This window comes from Limulus polyphemus, unplaced genomic scaffold (assembly GCF_000517525.1).
Source record: "Limulus polyphemus unplaced genomic scaffold, Limulus_polyphemus-2.1.2 Scaffold3385, whole genome shotgun sequence".
Taxonomy (NCBI): Eukaryota; Metazoa; Arthropoda; class Merostomata; order Xiphosura; family Limulidae; genus Limulus; species Limulus polyphemus.
The window spans coordinates 91,707-111,674 of NW_013668995.1; the positions used below are offsets into that span (position 1 = coordinate 91,707).

General features: G+C 33.3%; 1 pseudogene; it reads left to right on the forward strand.

Annotated features, from left to right (window-relative positions):
- The first annotated feature begins 9,770 nt into the window (after positions 1 to 9,770).
- On the forward strand, positions 9,771 to 13,785 carry LOC106469266 (annotated as a pseudogene).
- The last annotated feature ends 6,183 nt before the right edge of the window (positions 13,786 to 19,968 follow it).

The window sequence follows — 19,968 nt, forward strand, 5'->3', positions numbered from 1 at the left end:
CAAGGTACGGAATAGTTCTAGAAACGTGGCGTCACACTAGTCATGTGACTCGCTGACGCAACAATATGAATTGTAATTATATGAAATCAAGTACTTAGCTCATCTTCAGCAATTGTTTATATTAAATTTAGGTGCTAAAAATTAGATTTCAAAGATAAAACAGTGCCTAGGACTTCTTGGTCTAGAAATGAGTGATTGAACATTGAAAAGGGTTGTTTTTTTTGAAGCAGTTTCTATATTAATTTGAATAAGTGATAGTTGGTCATTGTTTCGCTGTTTTTATCTGGTGAATATATAACTGTAACTATATTTTCCAGGAAAAAAAATACGAACTTGATTTTTCAATTCCAGAATATTTACTTTTGGACATAGTTCTCTCCGTTTAATAGTGCTTTCTATAATTTGACTAATTAGATTAAAATCAAACTAATTTAATGTACATAAATTATCAGAAGTTTATTCTGAATTAACATTCTTAGTTTGTCATGCTTGAATAAAAATTTGGACTGAGTGTTTATAACGCAAAAAATTGGGTTTCGATATCTGCCGCAGGCACAGCACAGGTAGCATTGCGTAGCTTTGCGCTTAACAACAATAACAAAAAGTAAGATGAGACAACCTTTGGCGGCCGCTTTTGCTGAAGAACGTTTGTTAATTAGACAGGAATTGTTTGTTTGTTGTTTTTTAAGCAAGTGTTTAAACACTACGCTATATCACCTGGAAAGTAGCAGATATCTATTGTTACGAGTTATCTTCAAGCTTTGATTAATATTTTATTCTTCAGAATTTTTAGTGGGTACTGAAGGGGGATTTATACGTTTTGACAACAAATTTGGGAAAAAACTGCTTTTACTCTAAATAATGATGATGATAATAATAACTTTATTTGAGCTAACGTTCTTGTACTGCTTGCCCTGATGAAGCCTCAATGACGAAATGTTGAGTAAAACGTTTAATAATTAAGACAAAGACGGTGGTTAGGACGAAAAACTGTTATTTGCATGGGTCGAACGATTCGAAATATACATACTTATCATCAGCGAAACCTGAAAACCAGGTGCATCAAAATATTTTAATTTTGTATTTATGGTAAAGTTACTAAGACTATCTGCCAGCGTCCACAATTTCGAACTATTAACAAATAGGGGAGGAGGCAGCCAGTCAGCAACACCCACCATCTACTCTTAAAGGATTGGCTGTCATTCTTATATCGCACAGATGGCTGAAAGTTTGGCGAATACATTGGTGGTATCACAAGGATTCGAACCAGATCCAAAATCCAGAGCTGTATCACAGGGCTAATCCGGTCCCTAAGTGTCTTCCCAAAGTAAATTTCGGATGATATTTAAGAATGTGAAGCTCAACAAACATGAATGAGAAATGAGTAGTCTAATATCTAACCTATATAAAAGCCAGAGTGTGTCACGTCACTCGAAATAGGAGGAGTCGTAAAAGCCAAAATGTATTTATCCAAATAGAATAATTGGATTACTGTCTGCCCATTACGATTTTAGTGATGGGGTGCCTTGAAACCTTATAAGTGTAGTGAGTGTTGGTATAATAAACCTAAAGTAAAGACGTGGTGTGGGATCACCTAGTGTGCAGCCAAGTGCATACAATTTATCACGGAAGTAAAAATGTCGACTTAATTTTAAATTTAATTTTTTTCTTAATTAAGCTATTTTCTGTTATATTACCAACGTTCTAAGTAAAGACAAACTTCTTTAATCAACAGACATTAAGAAAACAACAAATATTTTTCCAGTTTTGTTGTTCATACATTTCATTTTATACTTTCAGTACATAGACTAACGACATTATTAGGTTATACTTTTGTTGCTAAGCGACATGACATAAAAACCGTTGTTAGAAGATCTTAATCTAACTGTTTTTTTTTATTATTATTTTTAACCAATATTTATTCTATGAATAGACCACGAATTCGTTTCATGAATAATCTTAATTTTGATCGCCTCACAAAGGAACTTACCGACGTTTGACTGCCTCAAATGCACTTTTCCGCCTCTTGTTGGTCAAGCTTGATTTCACAAAATTTATTTCAGTTAGCTATGAAATGTAAGGTTAGGGTATACTATGGGATGGGGATGATAGTACTTGCACCGTCATTTTTGAAGGGCTATACGCTAGTTGAATATATGAAGCATGAAGTAAGTTAGAACATACGATCAAATATTGATCTTATTATCAAATGAACAATAAGAAAAACTAGAAATCAAAATAAAATACTAATGTAATAATCTGAATTTAGGATACAAGAAATATAGGTTCATGGCTGTTTTTCAGTATGTCAATTAGAAAGTTTGAATTGAAAGGATGTTTATTTACAGCAAGATAGTATTTTGAGATTTGAGGCTGCCTGTAATGAAAAGTTCAAGGTCTGTAGACCCATTTGTGATAATGTTAGATATGTTATGACATGTAGTTTCAAGGTCTGTAGACCCAGTTGTGATAATGTCAGATATGTTATGACCTGTAGTTTCAGTTGTGATAATGTTAGATATTGTTACGACGGCGGAAGTCACGTGACGCTGGAAACATGCACATTGGAGTTTCTCGAAGGATCATGAATTATCGGGGAGGCCCGAATTTGTTCGAGGTACCCTCTTTTTTAGTATATAAGCCTGGCGAGAAAAACCAGCGCGATGGAAGATATAGATAAATTGAAGAGACAGATAATTGAGTCGAGCGAACAGTAGGCACGTTAGATATGATATGACCTGAAGTTTCAGTTGTGATAAAGTTAGATATGTTATGACCTGAAGTTTCAGTTGTGATAAAGTTAGATATGTTATGACCTGAAGTTTCAGTTGTGATAAAGTTAGATATGTTATGACCTGTAGTTTCAGTTGTAATAATGCTAGATATGTTATGACCTGTAGTTTATTCAGGCGATCGAATTACTGGCACAAAGTTTTATTAGATAAACTGTGGGCCGTTAAACGTACTCGGTTTCTACAGGTACATTAGCTTCGAGATGCAGAGTATTCTAGTGGGCTTTGTGTTGAGAATATTTGGGAACTCTACCTTAACAGCTCATCGACTGTGGTTTTCAAACGATATTTATTTTTGTCAATATATGTGACTTTACAGTCACTACGCGTATTTATATTTGTTGTCAAGACCTCCGCGTAAAAATTAACTGGCCCACCATGAAATGCAACTGGATAATGAACGTTAGAGAAGGAGAACAAAGATGATCGAAATGAGGTGAAGGAAAAGGTAAGGAAGCATATCTATAGGAAATTTGACTTGTCTATCTTCTTTTTTGTACATTGATAGAATCTGTGTGAATACTATAAATAAAGCAATTATCAGGATATATGGCGCATTCACAATGCCTCAAACAAGCACGTAAAAACCTATTTATATATCGGTTATTAGTGTCATATCAAATCGTATAGTGTCGCACAGCTGGCAAAGCATTATCTGTTGTGTGATGTTATATCACAATTAACCTGATACCCATTTTCATCATATCCTTTTATGTCGACCTTGATGAGCTCTGGTATTGAACAAAAGGCTTCGTTGGCAGCTGCGTGCAACGCAAAAGATGTGCGGTCGAAATAATATACTCTTCCCACTGGAAACATTTATAGAGGTAGTAAAGATAAATATGACAAAAAATATTCCCAGTGTTAATGCAAAACTACACAACCTATCGAAAAATGGGTCGTGCTTCAATATCCTACGTATTGAACACCACAAGATTTGTTGTGAAACTCTATCTAATCATACGCACTCAAGTATAGCTAAAATGCCCGTCACGTTGATACAACCCTCGTATGATCTTTAACCATGGTTTTTGTACATCAAATGGATTTCATATATATACAATATCTAATCAAAAACACCTGAAAAAAAAGTTGCGGAAAAAAAAATACTGAGTGTACGACTTGAAGGAATGAAATCGCAATTGGCAGCCAAATTGATAGCTACACTTATAGCATTGATAATACTTTTACAGCAAATATTCATTCATTAGTTAGCCAGGCTGCGTTTTTTGTTCAACTTGGGGCAAAATGGTGGATAAAACAAAATACGTGGCCTAGCTAACTAATGAATAAATACTTGCTGTAAAAAAGATTAAAATCTTCTTTTGTTATGCAATCGGTACAGACGTATCAAGCATCATTATTTATGCTAGCTGCTTAAGCTAATATCACGTGACACTAAACACTCTTTAATTAGGATGATTTCATAAAATTCAGTAAACTTTTGCTGAAAAGTTGACAATGAATAATCAATAAACCGTCCACCCGTATTGTGAAAATATGAACAATCTGTTAATCTAAAAGTTAAGTATGTTTTTCTATCAAATATTTGTTTCCGTACTTTTGGTGCGAAGAAAATATAAAGGAAGAAACTATCAAAATTAGAGATGGTATATCTCAGGTATTTCTTCGTGGATTGCCTTGAAACTTGGTATATGAAGCAAGAGTCCAGTAGAGTACATTCACTGAAAATGTGTGTTAGTTTGGATTACCACAGTCCGAGATACAGAAGGTGGAATATCGCTAAACTATCAGTCCTGTTAATAACACACAGTGTGTCCTGCAGCAGTTTGTTTTGGCCGCGCGACAAACTATTGTATGTCTTGATTCAACTTTTGGAACTAGTACAGATGTTAATGTAAAAGTGATAAGGAAGGGGAAAAAAGTCGTGTGAACTAAAGAACGCATTCAATATACTCGTACATCTAATGGGAAGGGATAACCTTATACATGTTAAAGTTACGGGAACAACTGTTCCAGAGAAAGACATGCATCCTGGTGTAGGTCGCACATATCTTGACAGCAGAGTAATGATAAGGAAATGCCAGTCAGATATAAACCTGGATATGATCAATTACGAAGAGAGGATGACGTTTCTCGACGTGATATCAATTACTCTAAATTAGTCTTCTACTGATAGTTAATTCAAGGACGACATCATGAAAAACCTCGTGTATTTTGATTACACTCAACATTTGTGATAGATAAATTCGACAGTAAGTACAAGAGTGTCATCTTATCAACCTGCAATAAAAAGAGGGGGGAGGCAAGTTGTATGCCTTTTACGTTCAGAGTTTATTGCTTGAAGAAAGATATTAGCACATAGGACATTCTAATATCGTGAAATTTGTGAAGATTGTAAAACTTTGTCTTATGTTCAAGTGCTCAGATAAAGCAAACGTGAATATCGTGTTATCTGAACAGTACGCAATCTGATCTTTTTTCTTTCTTTCTTTTTTTTTTTTTACAGTAGAATATTGAACCTAAACTCGTATCTAGGAATTTGAAGAAGAACGCGCCTAGTGTCGTTGAATTAAAAAAAAAACAGAATATATAAATATATATATATATGTTAATATTCTGTTACTCAGAGAAGGTGTATGCCTTAAAATGGTACTTAGAGAAGAAAACACGCCCTAAATAAACAACTACACCGGCACTGAAAGGCAAACCTAACATATATCTGTTGTACTTACTGTTGCCATACGTATTGTAACCTTTTAGTTTTTACTAGTTCTCTTATATTCATAACTACAAATAATCTGCACATTCTTTATCCATGTTTTAATTGGAAAATAGATCGAGAAATTTATATACAGATTATCATCGAGCTTATCTACAGATTTCTATTCAGTGCATAACAACGTAACTGATATACTATGGTTGTTCTTATGATATAAGCAATACTGACTTTATGATAAGGTAGATAGTACGTTATAACATCGAGTATGTATATTTAACCTGCTTTGTGTCGAATCTATTTTCAAACATTGGACTCCCCCTACCTTTAAAAATTCCGAATCCATCCCTATAATCTATGTGGAACACTGCTTCTTGAGGTTCGTAGCTGTAACTGGCGTTATCTATATAAATAATATGCTTGTGTTTGTCTGACCGGAAATTTTCTCTCAAATTTCTCGACCAAACCCTAAAATCACATATAGTTAGAAAGGCCTGTGTCCTAGGAGTTCGGATTGCATATTGGCTTTTACATTCAAAATTACCTTACCTGTTTTTTGTTTAGTCAATTTTTATTGCAACAAGTATGCTATACAATGGCACAATGTCGTTGTCATCACGTGACGACTGACATGATTTCAACTTTAGTTTTTTATTTGCAAAGTATTTCACACAAACAACACTTAACCTGTGTGTAGTTTCCTTTAAAAATGGACATTACACTAAATGCAATTTATATGGGCTTTCTCGACTTATTAAGGTCTAATATACGCATGCGCAGTTCGTTAAAAGCCATATGCTTATCAGTTTGTGAATATCATACAATTACGTTTGCCTTCATTACAACTATACATTTACTTTACTTTGCAATATCGCCCTCAAGTGGCATAGCGGTATATCTGCGGACTTACCACGCTAGAAACCGGGTTTCGATATCCGTGGTGGGCAGAGCACAGATAGCCCATTGTGTAGATTTGTGCTTGATTCCAAACAAACAAAACTTTGCAATAATTTATTTTCGGTTCCCTTCATAAACTGCCACGAACACCTTTTAGCTACTTTATTTTTCTTTACTACGGGTTTTATTATTCATTTTTTGTGAGTTTATTTGCTTCAACTTGTAAAACAGTGTCATACACAGAACGCTCATAACGATTTAATACTTTGTACACTATTATAAATATCATTACTTTACATTATTGTTTGCTTTACGCGTAGTTTTATTAAATAAAGTTAGGTACGTTTAGTTTTTTAAAATAAAGTTACGTCTTCGTGAGTTTGTTTGTACTACCACTCCATAGTATACCCTAACTTCACATTTCATAGTTAATTGAAATAAATAAATTTTGCAAAATCAAATTTGATTAACAAAGAAGCAGAAAAGTGCAGTCGAGGCAATCAAACGTTGGTAAATTTCTTTGTGAGACAATCAAAATTAAGATCACTAATGAAATAAATACATGGTGTATTCATAGAATAATTATAGGTAAAAATAAGTTGGATTAACATCTTCTAATATATAGAAAAGTCAGTGCATTTTGGGAAACTACGTTTCGACAATGGCTTTTATTTGTTAATTTAGAGTCTCCATTGATTAAAAAGGTTTGTTTTGTATCTAAAACGCTGGTAATACAAGAGCTTAATTCAGAAACGATATTTTTACTTTCATGATAAATTGTATGCACTTGGCTGCAGACTAGGTGATCCCATACTAAGTCTTTATTTTACGCATATTATACCAACACTCACTACGCTTATAAGGTTTCATGGCACACCCCGTCACTAAAATCGTAATGGGCAGAGAGTAATCGAACTATTCTATCTGGATAAATGCATTTTGGCTTTTACGACTCCTCCTATTTCGAAGAAATCAAGCGTGATGTGACACCATCTGGCTTTTATATTAGTTAGATTCAATTACTTTACTTTACTGTTTACTTTACTTGTGGTTTTATTAAATAAGGGTATGTACATTTAGTTTTTTAAAACAAAGTTACGTCTATATGTGTTTGTTTGTTTGTCTGACCGCCTAAAACGTTTTCAAATAGACTAGGATTTATCGATCTAACACATAATTGCGTACAAGAAAGCGTAACTTTAAATGGCGTGCATGAAAATGAATGAATAAGGAAAATTCAAGCCAAGAGCATGAAACGTACAGCAAATTTTTTACCGGTCGCGTTTAGTAATATACTTATTTACATTAATCTCATCCACAACTAACTCCAAAATTAAAGTAAAACTTCTAGTTAATCGTTATCAAATATTATTTAACAACAAAAATACGCTGAATACATGTTTCTATTTACATACGACCATCTTACAAATATTGAAATGAAATAGTTTATTAACCTTTTGCTGCATATATTAAATAGAAAATTGTATTTGAATGATAATTTTCAAATAATTCTAAAGTTTTTAATACGTTTACAGTAATATGGTTTTCTTTCATTTACACAGACTGTAATATGCCGAGATTAAACTTGGTGTTAATTAATTACGACATGCTACAGTGCTGCAATAAAATGGTGCAACTCATCCTTGCCATACTTATAAGAGTGTAACAATATTTTGTCAGAAGTCTTTGTTTTATTTGTAAGAAGTTCATAGTAAAGTGAAAGACGTGGGTAACTATTGGCCTTACTCAAACACTTGCAAAACCAGACAACTCTAATCACAGAAAAAGTAGACAATTATGAGAATGGAAATAAATATTTTTCCATTTCTCCACCGGCTGGTAAACATATTTATATATATGGGAAGATAATTGTAGAAGGAAATTAAACTTGTGTGTGTGTGTGTTTGTGTGCATGTCTTTTATACGTGCGTAAATGTGAAAACCAAAAATAATTTGTGCATTAAATATGTGTTTATCTTATTCTTATATAATATCTAGGCAGCCTGGTTTTTCTAGCCCTGCGGTGTTTGTTTGCCCTGCTGCCAAGTTTTCTCTGACATATGCCAGTATTTCTCTTTCACTGTATATTACTTTTCCATTTCTTTCTGCTTTCATTCTTTCTCCCTGTGTGTTTATGATCTTCTACTCAAAACTCGCATGTTTATACGATGTTTTCGAACTTTGATATAAGGGGGAAATTTCCGTTCTTGTTTAAAATCACAAAGGTCATTTTGAAGGGCAGTTCTACCTACTGTGTAACAAATAGTCGTTGTTCAAGTACTACGTATGACAGCAATAATAAACTAATTACAAAGTTGCAAAGCAAAACTTGATCTCACCCTGACGTTGGTTTTGTTTATGTATTACATGAGTTGTTTCAAACATGGGATACATTCAAGAAGAAAATAAACTTAGAACTTAGACTGCACACCCCATTTTGTTTAAATATGAAGCCTTTTATTTCCCCATTGTAGATATACTGGAATTTGAGTGGAAACTGTCATAGAAGATAACGAATAAAATATCGAAACAAACTGAACTGCTGCAACAAGAATACCGCTAGGGGAAAAAGTTTAAACTGCCAGGCCATCTCGAGCCTAATGAATCTTACACTTGATAATACTATCGTCACCATAGTATGTGGGGTTAACATGTTTTCTGTTGCTAGGTTCAAGCAAGGTTATAGTTGAGACTAATGGTTTTACATCTGAAATCAATTAACCCCTGACAGTTACGAGAATGAAAAGAACAAATCATTAATACAGGTTCGCACACTTGTAGTGTTTAAAAATGTAATAGGCCCAATACAAATGCACACACCATAACAACTGTTTTTGTATCAGATGGTTTATATAAATAGTGCTCCTACCACTGCTGTGTTTGTTGTATCCCAGTCGGCCTGAAAAGCTCTGAATTGACGAAACGCGTCGTCCACAATGGATACGACAAATAGTGTGGTTGGAATACTACTATTATACACTTATAATTCTTGAAAATCTGTAAGGGACTAGAGTAAGACCGAAGTGTTTAAAAATTCAATATGCCTAATAATAATGTCTTATAACAAATATAATTGTATCATTTTCTGCCGTATTGTAAAAAGACATAGACGCCATAACTATTGATGTAGCATTTGTTGAAACTTCTGTTTGTTTGTATAAACAAAACGGAAAGTTCGTGATGTTGTACCTATTAGGAACCATTATATTTCTGAATTAAGCGATTTCATATATTTAAAGTTACAACAAAGAATGAAAGTCAAATCACATCACAAAGTATCGCTACAATTATCGTTGTAAAATGATAAACATTATTTGAGTGATAAACCACGAACTCAGAAAGATGATCACGTGATAACCGCGAGTTCGTTGCAGGGTCTGCGTTGGAGAGTATTTATTTAGCTGGCTAAATCTGGTTTAGGACCAGTTTCGTCTGCTTTTAGTGATGCCAACCATAAGAAGCTGAACAAAGGAAGCAAGATTCGAGACGCAGCAGAAACACGAAGGGAAGAGGTGAGTGTATAACGCCATGCGTAAGACTGATCTTTCATTTGAATTATATGCGAGATGGAGTTGATCTCAAATAGCTTTTACCTTCGTATAATGATATATAGTTGTAAATTAAGGTTAGAATTTGTATTCACTTTATAAATTCCTAATTAGTATGGGTATGTGGATAAAATGATAAATTTCGCGCGTTTGAAATTCAAGATGATATTACTTATAGTAATTGGTATAGTATAGGCGTGTATCGTTATTACTGTTGGGATACCGATAGTGTTAAAATTGCAAGTGCTAACTGTAAAAGTATTACAGTCAGTAACACTGTAGTAGAAAGCAGAAGGAAAAGTCTAGGCTTGTGATATTTATTCTATTTGTTATGCACGTTAAACATATCTGTTGTATTACTGTTAGTGCTAGTTGTGTTTGCAGGCCGTCATACATTTTTCACTGTAAACAATGAACAAATTTTACAGAACTGTTATTGATTAATTGTACATGACGTGAAATAGAAGGTCGGTGTAAATTTCATTAATATTTAGTCATTACATAATTGTCGGCTAATTACTTACGCAGTTATAGGCTTAATTTCACCATTTTTATCTTTTATTTTGTTACAGATGGAGAAAATATTGATATCTCTGGCCGTTGTGAGCGCTTTGATGGTCAGTGCACTTGCTAATGAACTTGTGGAGGACTCTGAAGATGAAGCTGTATACAGAGTAGTACGATCAGCGCGTTTTGAAAGAGACACAGGTCAGTTTTAACTTTAATGTGGATGGAGTTGCTGAGCTTGAACTGAAGTATCATAATTTCTGTAAACAGTCAGTGTAGATAATCGTTATAGGAAAAACAAATATATTCACATATGTGTATATATTTGTATAATGAAGTATTTAATTATTTAGCTAACAATATGAATAGCAATTGTAACTTAATGTGTGCATATGCATAAATCATAATTCAACCAAATCTAGCCTAATTACTCGTATAAAGTACCTTGAAACTGATTTCAATTTTTTGTTTTCCAGGTGTATGCAAGTATAGAAAAAGTCCATGGGAAAGCTGTGATGCTTCAACTAATACACAACGTCGCACACTTACCTTAAAACGCGGAGATTCAGCAATGTGTGAACAGACAAAAATAAGTTACAAGAAACTGTAAAAAAGGTATATATATATATGTTAGTGACAGCCACGATATCATTAAATTTAACAATTAAGTTCAAACTAATCAGATGCTGTTCTTATTCTTAAATGAAAGTTCCAAAGTTATTGAGTTTAAGTTGTGGTTAATAGCTTTTTTTTAGATATATGTTGGTGTTTTAACCAAGATAAGACTTCATAGCTAAGATGATTTAATAAAAGGCATGTCAGATAATCCTTATTTTTTCCTTATAATTATAGAAGTTAGTTTTTTAATGTTTTATATTATGGAAATTTATCCTTGACAATATGGGCAGTTTAATAAAAAACTTTCTATGAAGGATAGGGATTAATTTGTAAAATCAGCCGTTTTGTTAACTAGTGTGAGAGCTAAGCGGCTTTTCATGGATTTTTCTACAATTATTATTACACCACAATAAAACTAGCAAAGAAATATTAAAGTAAGCAAGCATTGTATAGTAACATACATAGTACATCAACATGGGATCTGTGTGTGTATGGGGTTATTACAAGTTTTAGAGAAAAAAAAACAACCAATCATTGTATCAGAAAAAATAAAAAAATCACTTATCAACCTTTATGTCTTAAGTTACTTTAAAAAATAATTAAAATTTTTACTAATCAAAATACATTAATAGAACAGTTTGGGATTGTTACAGCTTGCCGCTATCAGAAAGGAGACTGGTCACCATGTGATGCAGCTTCAAATGTACGGACTAGGTCGGATTCTTTGAAACCAAGTAGTGATGTGTCATGTGAACAGACTAGAGTGATCACTAAAAAGTGTCGTAAGCGTAAGTGATCATATTTCTTTGATTTGAAGCTTTCTGGGGTAAATTTTGAAATATATTCTCAATATTTAATTGGTTCACTGCAATGATGGTTTAAATGTTTATTTGTAATATTTCAGAATATATTTAAGAAGAGATGCAGGTCTGCTAATAGGTGAATTAAGATAACTTAGAAAAAATTTGAATCTAATGAAAAAAGTAATTTAATTACTAGTGGGGGATAGAGACCATCAGGGGGCCCAAAAGTCTAGTCAAAATCGTACAAAAATGATTACAAACTGAAAGTTGTTAAGTTTTAAGCAGTGGAAAATGTCTGTGTATTCCCTCCATTGTCTGTTATTTCATTGACCAGTTTGTGTGCATGAATATATCAAAAAGCACCACAGTAAATCTTGTAAAAAGGGAAGATTTATTATTTCCTATAGAGGATGTAAAATACCGGGGGCTTTCGTGTATAAAATATCTGAAACTAGAGGAATTAATTTTTTTTTTTTTTTTGCAGGGTGTCGTTATGACCGAACAACAGCATGGAGTGATTGCGATCCAGTGAATAACCTAAAAACAAAGGTCAAGTTACTTGTACAAGGGGACTCCAGTGAGTGCGAAGCATCTCAAACCGTTACCAAACCTTGTGGCCGAGGTCGTGGGGGAGGAAACCGTAGGAATAGAAACAGAGGTACTTCTTCTTCTATGTATAACTTAAGTATGTGTGAACCAAAATATTTACCAGTTATTTCATTAGATTTTAGTATAAATGTTCTATAAATGAAATAATTGTTATGTATTTAGTGTATTAAATTTAAGTGTCTAATACAGACATAAATCCAGGAATATCAACTTTATAGTTTTGTTTTCATAAGTACAGTTTATCCGTTATATCAATATTTTTCATTGTGTTGATGGTTTTCTATACATAGATGAGGACGAAGATTATGAAGAATAAGAAGCTCTTATAAGCTGGATAGAGTGGAACCACATTAAGAGAAAGTGAAAAACAAAGCAAAAACTAGTATAAATGATAAGTACTTCAGAAACAGTGGTCTCCATGACGACTCTTCTTTTACATATATTATCGTAAAAATTGGGTATTGTTTTGCCTACAAGAGCATACACACATAATATGTAAAGCAGATTTAACATGTGACTTTATACTTAGGTCTAATATCTTTAGTGTAAAATTAAATCATAAAAGGTAAGAACCACATATACAGAATTATTCAAACTGTGCAGTGAATAGCAATCATCTATAAGATAATGTTCTTCAGCCAAACATTTTAAGCATTAAATTATTAAAGAATCTAAACTTAATTAGATTGATAAGACAACTGCACCCACAGAACTGTGTATCATAAGACCAGGTGAGGTTGCATTCAAGTGTAAAACTTTAAAAAATAGATAATTTATTCATCGCTACCTATCGCATATAGTGAGAAACTTAAGAAAATTTTCATAATAACAGCAACACCAAAGTTTTAAAACGTTTACATATAAACCAAACTATTTTCTTGTGCCAAACGAACATGCATGTATATATATATATATATGAGAAGCTGCATATTACGTAGACAAACTAGCAAAAGTGAGCCACTAGTATATGGTCTACTTAAATGTTTTTATGATTTTCTCGACTGCAGTAAATTGATTGAAGCAACTGTAAAGTAGAGTGTTTCGTGTTTTTAGTAAATTGTAATTGATTTAAAATACTTGTTACTTCACTCGTCTTTGCAATTTTTTTCAGATGCAAAATGTTTTACATTTGAATTGTCATTATGCTTAGTTTCATTTTTATGTTGAGCGTCTGTCTTCTCAGCCAAGGGTCTGTTGCGGTGTATGTCACACCTGAATTTTGTTATGGCTGAAAAGAATAATAACATAATTGCTTGTAAAATTAGTCACATTGTATAGCCCATTATATTTTTATATATACTTTCTATTTGTAATAAATTCGTACAAATTTAGTTGCGTTTTTATTTCATTTTTATACATCGTCATACAGGCATTAACCAGTGCCCCAATCCCACCATATACTTTAAGTAACGACCTTTTTTCAAAGAACAAATTTATAACAAAACTCGTCTATGTCATATTCAATATGTTGAAATTGATAACAAAAACATTTACTAACTTCAAAATAAACTTAATTGTACAATTTCACGGCTAACCGATCAAGTAACTAAATATCGCTGATACAGACTACACTGCTAGCTCAAAGCAAAACTGGAAACAGCTACACAATACTCATTCACTGTTCATCACCATTGACATAGCTTTATACGTAATGGCTCCCCAGTGGCACAGCGGCATGTCTGCGGACTTACAACGCTAGAAACCGGGTTTCGATACCCGTGATGGGCAGAGCACAGATAGCCCATTGTGTAGCTTTGTCCTTAACTTCTATATAATATTTTTAGTCAAAGCCAATTTCTTGATTCAATCAAGTGTTACATATTAAGAATTTTAAATGGCCTGAAATTGAGTTAACTGATAAATTTAATTGTATTTTGGATTCAGCAGTCAAATAAAAGCCAGTATATAGTCAGTTTATGATATTTGCCAACAATATTAATACACAGTTTTCTTTTATACAAATATGCTTTAATATACAAACAATAATAATACAATTTACAATAACGGTTTATTAAAAAATGTTACAAACAATATAAAGTCTTCTTTCTAGCCTGGAACTTCCTTGATATCTTATGGAGGGTTCACGATGAGCGAGTTGATGTAGGTATGATTCGCTTAACTGGAAACTAGCTAGCTTTGTCCTTCGTTATTCACCAGCCACACACACTGGGTTTTCCACCATTGAAGTTAGGTAATGTTTTCGAAGCCACTGAAGTTAAATGATTTGTAATGTTTGAACTTTGTAAATGCTCCTGGTCAAATATCTTAAGTTTTCCAATTGATAAGCCTTATAATAATCACAGTTTTAGCTTCCAGAGTTTATAGCATACTATTAATAGATATTCTTTTTTGGCTCATCGCGTTGGTTGTATTTATCGCATGTGAGTTTCTAGAAAATTCGGATTATGTAACAACACAAAGCTACATTAAGCATATATCGTTGATTCTAACACTCGAGAATTTTCTTCAACTTTGGAGAATAGGCAGGAGTTTTTCAGTACATATTTAACAGTATAAGCTATGTATGTTTCTAAATATGAATTTAATCTAAACAAACGTTGATATAAATAAAAATAACAAGTTTGTTACAACTCCCTCCTTGGAAAATTAAAAATTGGCTTTAGACAATTTTTAGCTAAGATATAAACATTGGCAACAATATATTAAATATAATACATTATTCAAAGGATTATACCAGTTCACTAATCATTACAGTATACGAATAACCTTATGATCATAAAATTATATAGCATGTAAAAGTTCATCAGCACAAGTGCCATCAACCCCTTTGACATGGATCATCTCCAAATCATACTTTTGTAGTGATAAACTCCAATTTAACAGTCTTATGTTTTGTTTGTCTTTCCTTTTTTTATAGTTTCCAAAGTTTATAGCAAACTAACGACAGATACTCTCTTTTTTTTGGCACTCACGTTGGTTATATTTATAGGCATGTGGAGGCTTTCTAGAAAGTTCAGTTTTACGTGACAGTACTGACGCTAACACAAGTGTTTACGTACACACATATTATTGATTCTTACTCTCGAGAATCTTCTATAACTTTGGAGAATAGGTGGGAGTTTCACAATATATATTTAACAGTATAAGCTATGTATGTTTCTAAACATAAATTTAATCTAAACAAACGTTGATATTGAAATAAATATATAATAAATTCGTTACACAAGAAATAAGGGGAGTGTTTTGTAGTTGATAACTTGACCAAATTTTAAATTGTATGAGAAATAGACAGATTACATACATTTAAATGACAATAAAGACAATCTTTATTTAGATGCAACGTAAACAATTGTGTGTGTACCTGCACAGACAAGTGGACAATAATTTCTACTAGATCAATGAATAGCTCGCCAATTTTCAGTTTCTCAAGATGAATCTCTATCCAACTAATCACAATGAAAAAAAAAACATGCCTGTATTTCAAACATCACCTAGCTTTCTTTGTCCAGTGGATTGGCCTCACCTCTGTTCCTTGATAGTACTGGTCCTACACAGTTGAGCTGACTCACGTTAAGCAACTATAACCATACCTTTGTGCTAACCTAGCAAGCAGAAGACATCAACTAACAAAAGAGCTGATGTGACTAGATAATATCAGACGCCTATGACCAAGTGTTACCACCATGACAGTATGGAAACTAAATAATCAATATTTCGGAATAATTCAATGTTACCATAGAAGGTAGGGAAACATTATATGCATACAAACCACACTCCTCCCATCTATCTCTCTCTTTTAGGTCAGTCCTCAGACCAACAATTAAAATTAACTTTAAGTACAATTAATTTAAACTCGTGATGGGATCCATAAGTGTGTTAGCTGTACTTTATTCCTAAAACACTTGCACAAGACGTAAATACCACACACATCAATTCTTTTAGTAATAAATCACACTTTAATTGCAAAACAAAATTCTTTAACTACAACTTAAAATACTATGCAATAATATTTATTTTATGAATTTAAGATAATTAAAAAGAAAACCGTTGAAAACATGACTTAAAACACAATATGTAATCAGATAATACCTTCACACAATAATACAGTTAACTAATAACAATAAAATGCTAATGATAAAAAGTAAAAAAAATACGACCTTTTAACAAAGGACAAGCAGTTGACAGGTGCATACTTATCAAGACAAAAATACCCTTTAACAAGGTTTTAGCACATACATAAAAAACATTAACAATGTATAATACTTGCCACCTTTAAGAAGCTGTAATTTTACATACTTTGCAGTATTAGCGTTTCAGTGTAACATCTGAGCTTTGACTACAGTCCCAACAGCAATTGAAGAAAAAGATGTAACATTTATCATAGCCACATAGGCTCTTAATTACAACATTTGCGCAAAACTTAAGCTATCTCACAACTTAACCACAGATATGAAAATGACTATCACTTTGGTATTGCACACTTAAAAATTTTCCATCATGGATCGGAAGAAAAACTCTTACAGATGAAATGATAAAATAGATGATATATAGGTATTATGTATGATATTTAATTCACAAAACAAAACCAATGTTATTATGATGAAAGACTTGGTAGTTATATAAAGCTTTGCTTAATAATTAAGTTTAATTATTATGGAACAAAATATTGGTCAACCAACTAAAAAAATGAAGAAAGGTGTGTATTGTAAATAATATTATGAAAAGATCAAGATATATAGAAAAAACTTGAAAAAATGCAGTTCGAAAAACGTCATTGATTGTTAGAACAAGAAAATGTGAAGTAGTAGTCTTTCATTGCTCACTTAAGTTTTTCTTTCAGTCATTGAAGTGCTATAGACTGTGAAACTCGTGTAGATAGATTAAAACTTTAAGACATTCACAAACAGAACAGAAATAATTAGAAAAACATGAGCGATATTCTCACGGGAGTTAACAAATAATTAATTTATAAATAGTACGAAACATTATCACAGAGAATAGAAAACAAAAGTACATGTATTGTATAATGCACTAGTGTATTATTTGAAAGCCTTTTACTTTACACGGACAATTTAAACCTGGTTTTCAAACTGCCAGCCACCCAGTGGCACAGCAGTATGTCTGAGGACTTACAACGCTAGAAACCGGGTTTAGATATCCGTGCTGCTGGGCAGAGCACAGATAGCCCATTGTGTAGGTTTGTGCTTAATTACAAACAAACAAATGATACTGCCATATTAATGTACATTTGTGGAATATTTTTTTCAAATGTCTTGTAGTACTCCTCACCAAATGGTCAAGTTGTTTAGTCACCTTCTTAGCTCTTACACAAACTCATACAGATTCAAGAATGTTCATATCAGGAACTTGTGCAAGCAAGATCATGTTTTGTGAGTTTTTCGCTTGCCTCTCTATCATCAAAATATTTTTTCATCACATATACTTTGTTCTTGTTGTGATCATTCTCTTGCTGCAAAATGGATCTCTGACCAATGAGTTGTATTCCTGGGGGAGACATGATGGATTGGAATCCACCTTTACTTGTCAGGGTGTCATGAATTTCATCTAGGTCATCGACACCAATAGCTAAGATGCAGCAGCATCACTACACATATTGCACACTTATTGCGATACCGATCTCCTCTCTGCTTGACTTAGCATAACCCCGTGGATCTGAGATTCTGTGGTTCACGCCTCTTTACCACGTAACAAAAAAACTGTGCTCCACACTTTGGTGCCATGGATTTGTTATAACAGTGACAGTAAAATCTCACATTTGCTCTGATAAGAGTTGGCGGTGGGTGATATTGACTGGTTCCCTATAATTTAGTTTATCAATTCAAAATCAGAAATGGTTAAGGCAGACAGCCCTTCATTATATTTACGTGAAATTCAACAAACAAACAAATCTTCTCTGTCTTTGAATGAACACCAACTATTTTAAGCAAACTACTAGAACCCAGCACAACCATTTAAGTTCCTAGAGAGGCAGAGGCCAACAAGCAGGCTGGAAAGTTGTGTCATATCCAGTGGGCACCATGAATGAAACTAGAGCTTCAGCCTAAACTCGGTAAAATATTGAAGTCCTATTTAACAAAGAAAAAAATAAATAACCAACAAGGTGAATTTAAGTATATCTCCATCCATGAGCAGACAGTGCCATCAGCCTAAAGGATGATGAGAATTAGTTGTACAGCGTTCTGAGGTTTTAAAACACCTAACAGACACTGGTACAAACTAATAACGTTTTCATCGACAATGCATGAGTGGTCAATCGGTTTCTCGAAGCAACTAACTTCACAAATGACTGTGGTGAAATAGATAATATGAGCACTGGTTCACAATAAAACATCTAACCAAAAACACGCCAGTGTGGTCACGTCACGCTTGATTTATCGTAATAGGAGGGGTCATAAAAGCCAGAATGCATTTATTCAGATAGAATAGTTCGGTTACTGTCTCCCCATTACGATTTTAGTTACGGGGGTGCAAGGATGGGTGGGGTGCAATGAAACTTTATAAGTGTAGTGAGCGTTGGTATAATAAACCTAAAGTAGAGACGTAGTGTGGGATCACCTGACCTAGAGCCAAGTGCTAAAAAGACAAACATTTCCTAAAAAATCATGTTAATGATTTTACCACCTAGATCTTATGCAAGTCAACTAGGGGATAAATTATATAAGTACAGGAACATTTTACAATTGAATATCATTCCACCTGTAATGTTATTAAAAAACGACATTTCCTTGTCGATTATGTTACAGTGGCAAGGAAAAACCAACTCGCGGGTTTTGTCTATTGTAAAATACTGTCAACTAAAATATCTCTTATTCTTTGCTTTTTGAAAAATCTAAAGTCGAGTTTATATATCCATTCTGATGCATGATGACTGAAATATGTTTGAAATAAATTCTCTCACAATGTTTTGCGCCCTGCTTGGGAGAGGGTCTAAGCCCTGTGACAAAGAACTATTGGGCACAATGGGACCAGTTGAGGCTTGAAGATGGTATTCTTCTTCGGAGATGGGAAGAAAAGAAAGAAGAAGAGAAACAAAAAGAACGAGAAAAGAAAAAGAAGAGAGATTACAGCAGTTGATGGTAGAAAAAGAAAAGAAACGAGATTACAGCAGTTGTTGGAGGGTAAAGAAAAGAAACAAGAAGAGAGATTACAGCAGTTGTTGGTGGAAAAAAGAAAAGAAACGAGATTATAGCAGTTGTTGGAGGATAAAGAAAAGAAACAAGAAGAGAGATTACAGCAGTTGTTGGAGGAAAAATAAAAGAAACAAGAAGAGAGACTACAGCAGTGGCAACTGGAGCAAGAAAGGAAACAGGAACAAAGTCTCCAACAGTTGCGGGAAGTCAGCAGCAACTACAGGAAAGTCAACAACAGTGGCAAGAAGTACAAATGGAAAACATTAGTAAATTTCAAAATGAATTAGATACATTAAAGGACGATTCACTGTTTTTTTACACAAGGAGGATATATTAACCATGGACCTAATCAGCCCTAGGCAACGGGAAGCCCCTTCCAAACCTCGCAGCTAAACCCTAATG